Here is a 4,779-nt window from a genome sequence, read left to right on the forward strand (position 1 = left end):
TTTGCCAAGAATACCAACTAAGCTGCAATCCAAAATTGATTTTTAATTAATTAAAAATCGATTTCCAATTCAACTTCTACAATATCTTCTACTTTCGATCCTCGTACTTCTTTTATTTCTACTAAGGAGAATAAATCTATAAAGAGTTCTAAATCTTATTTTATTACCTAATTTCAACTTACTATTAAATAGAATTGTAATAGGGATATTTTAATTAAAGATAAATCCTTATTCGATTCTATTATAAAAGAATCTAGTAACTTTAATATTATTATTAAAGATACTATACTATACCTAGTTCCTATTATCGATAGCCCTATAAGTAATATATAATTTATTAAATATTAATCCTTAATTAATTTAAAATTAATTTAAAATTAGTGCTAATTAAATAAAAAATAAATTAATAATATTAGACTATATTGGATATTATTTGATAGGAAGAGCGCTAAATAAACGGTTGAAGTAGAATAGTTAATTTATACTTTATCCCTTCTAGAATATTTAGAGATATTTATTATTGGAGTTAGGTATGTGATTAATATAGAGACCTTAATACTTAGTTTAGTTAAAAAGCTATTTAAAGATAGGTATAAATTTAAACTTTACTAATTAATTTGAAATCTATTTATAATTAATTTCTAATCTATTTAAAATAGCTTCAATATTGCTTTAAGTAATTAGGAAGTAGAAAGACTACTAACTCTATCTTCCTAATAGGTACTATATATTACTATTTTACCTTAACTTGCACTGGACTTCAATATTACTAATATTTCGATTAACGAATTTAGGATCTATATAAAGAAAGTAATAATTATACAATTAATAAAAGAATAATTGAAATAGGATCTTAAATTCGAATAATTCGGAATAATAGCCCTATTAGCAACTAAGTAATTTCGTAAAATATTTCCAATCTATTATTAATTAATTAATAATCAATCTACAAATAATTTAAAATTAATTATAAATATATTTACTAATTTCTACTTTTTATTTAATTATACTTTAGCTATAATTAAAGACTAGTATACAAAAGGGTATCTTATACCAAATAATAATTATTATTTAGTATAGTATAGTTTTATTATAAGTAAAAGGTTTTAAATTATTTATAAATTATTTTTAAATTAATTTCTAATTAATTTACTAATAGGGGCGGTAAGATAGTTAACTAGTCTATTACTTAAAGTATATAAATTAACGAAGTGGTAATTAAAGTTATTAGAATTATTATATCCCTACGAAATTTTATTCTTCTTAAATATTAATAAAACCTATCTTCGAAAGAGTAAATAACTACTACGAAATAATTAAGAGGGAAAATTGTAGTGAGTAGTCTTCTAATAAGTAATATTAAAAGTAATATAGTAAGAATCTATTATAAATTGATTACAAATATATTTAAAATTAATTCTAAACTAATCCTTATTTTAGGAATTAACTACCCCTAAGGTTAAAGAAATATAGTATACTTCAATAAATATACAATTTCTTAGAATTATTATATTCCTATTAATTAAACTATAGTACTTTATATTCTTCTTATTTTTTATAGCCTCCATTACTACCTTCGCCCTCTGCTATCTAAATTGCTAGAGAAAATCCGAAAAGAGATTTTACATCTTCTTGACCGTATTAATAGTCCAAATATTATATAGAGTAAGTGGAAAATCTATTTCAAATATATTCGAAATTAATATAGAATTAATTTGGAATATATTAACAATTAATTCTATTTTATAGCTAGCCTAGTTCGTAATCTATTTTTTTAAAAATATTTCGCCGAATAGAATAAAATAACCCTTAATTAAATTTATACTAATTATAATAATATTACTCAAATTCAATTTCTTATTAAAAAACATCGAGCAATTTATTAGCTACTTAATTCTTCGAATATTACAATCGCTTACTAATAGCAAATTCGTTATAAGAATAACCTAAATCGAATAAATTTAAATAATTTAAAATTAATTCCAAACCTATTTTAAATTAATTCCAAAAGTATATATAATTAATTACTAATATATTAAAAGTATATCCAACACTTCTTTAATAATAGAAAGAACTTCGTTATTATCTGCTTTTTCCGGGAGTAAATTGAATTCTTTAAGAAAGGTTTATTTAAATCCTTTAAATTAAATATAAATTACAAACATCTTTTTAGGAAAGATAATCGTAAAGTTATTTGGGCTACATATATTAAATTAATTTAACGAGGTATATTAAATTAATTTCCAATTAATTAGAAATTATTTCCAAATTAATTAAAAATTAATAGCGGTTCCTTTAGTAAGAATCTTAATAAACTTGGATACTCCAATTATATATTGCTATATATTCGAAATTATTTTTAAGATTTTTTAAAAGCAATATAGCTACGAAATTAAGTAGGCTAATCTTTATAGGGAGGGACTCTATAGTATTACAATTAACTAAAACTATAAAGCAATAGCTAGTAATATATTTTAAACCTTTCTAGAATAAATCTAGGACTAATATTTAATAAATTCTAACTTTCGGTAGCTATTTCTCTAGTTTTAACTAGTACGGCCGCAATTAGTTATACTACGCTAAATGTAATATTCGTTTATATTATATATATTTTAAGCGTAGTATTGAAAAGTTAATTCGAAATAATAAAATATTAAAATAACGAATAATAAATCTACTAGATTATTATTTATTGAACAATTATATTATTATATATAATTAGCTTCAAAGTAAATACTTAATTAATTCTAAATTAATTCCTAATTTATAATTAATAAATTAGAGACTAATTAATAATTTATTTTCCTTAAAGAACGAAAGAACTCAAATCCAAGATTGGGTACAATATAAATTAGCTCTAATTATTCGAACTAACCTTAACCCAACGTATTTAGAAATCCCTTTGGATTATTAAGAAATAATAAATTTTAATACTAATACTATTAAAATTTTATACTAATAGTCTTATAGTTGGAGCACTCATTTCATTAACTTAATACTATATATAAATAGGTAAAATATTAATCTATAATTAATTTTGAATTAATATTAAACTAATACTTAATTTATTTCTTTAGTAATGCACGGCTAGATACTCAAGTCCTTCAATATATTAAGATTAAAACGAAGTTTAGAGTTAATTTTAATTATAAAACTCAATCGAAGAATAAGCGTTTTGCTAGGGGGTTCCAATAATAAGATAAGAAGAATGGTAAGTTATATTAATAGTAATATATTTGAAATTAATTTTAAATTAATCCTAAATTAATTCTAAAATAATTACTAATAGGAAAACAACCGTCTTCGGTTATAGATTTAACTATTCCAACATACGACCTAACAATAAATTTACTATAAATACCTACCCTATCTAAATTCTCTTCTTTAAATAATAATTTCTTTAAAGATTTTACTTTATATTTAACACCTTCCTACAGCCTTGCTTCCTCGCTAGTATAGAGTAAATTAGAAGGACAATTTTTAATAACGTTAGTATTATTATCCGGAATTATTTTAAGGTAAATATTAAATTAATTCTATATCTATTATAAACTTATTAATAATTAATTAGAAAGAGGAAGCAACTATTATCTAAGTTGCTATAAGAAGATAGTAATATTCGAGAGGAAAGGCGGCTAAGAATTCTCGAATTAGAAATAAAGAAGAAGGAAGTTAATACTCGAATACTTGAGGTATAAGTAAGAAAATCTAAAGTAGAGGCCGAAATCTTACGACTTAAGCAGAATTAATCTATATTATATAGCTTTTAATATAGATTTTAACTATTTACTAATTAATTTACAATATATATAGAACTTATTATAAATTTGTTAAGTTATATTATTATATAAAATATATTATTAATCAATTATCTTATAAATAAATAATATTATAATAGTTTTAAGGAAAGAAATATATTTTAAAGTAGTATTTAATTAATTTAATATATTATAATTTATAGAGTATAGAAAATAGACTTTGAATAAGAATGTAAATAGAATTTATATTTATTATAATTTTTATATAATTAATTCTCAATATATTAAGAATGTATTATTATTATATTATTATAATATAGAGAAATCTTTAAATTAAATAAAATAAAATTGTAATTAATTTTCAAATTCCTATTATAAACTTGTCTATAATTACTTAGTCCTATATTAATAAGCTATTTGTTATTATATAAGAATATAGTATTCTATACTTTCTATAATTTGAAATACATTTAGAACTTATTATAAATATACTAACTTTTATTATTATACAAAATATATTATTAATTAATTATTTTAGAATTTAATTATATTATAGTATTTTTAAGGAAAGAAATATATTTTAAAGTAATACTTAATTAATTTAATATATTGGAATTTATAGAGTATAGAAAATGAAGTTTTAATAAGAATGTAAGTAGAATTTATATTTATTACAACTCTTCAATAATTAATTCTAAATATATTAAGAATGTATTATTGATATATTATTATAGTTTAGAGAAATTTTTAAATTAACTATAATAAAATTATTTTTAATTTTTACATTTCTATTATAAATTTATGTATAATTATTTAGTTTTATATTAATAAATTTATTTAATATTATATAAGAATAAAGTATTCTAAACTTTTTATAATATTTATATATAGATATAAATTTAATAAATTAATATTTTAATATAAATATTAATTGTCTCCTTATATATATCCATATATTATATACTAGTAATAATTATAATTTTATTCTTATTTAAATTATTATTTTTCTTATAATATCTTA

The sequence above is a fragment of the Neurospora crassa genome, linkage group VII (genome assembly GCF_000182925.2).
Source record: "Neurospora crassa OR74A linkage group VII, whole genome shotgun sequence".
In the NCBI taxonomy this organism is placed as follows: domain Eukaryota; kingdom Fungi; phylum Ascomycota; class Sordariomycetes; order Sordariales; family Sordariaceae; genus Neurospora; species Neurospora crassa.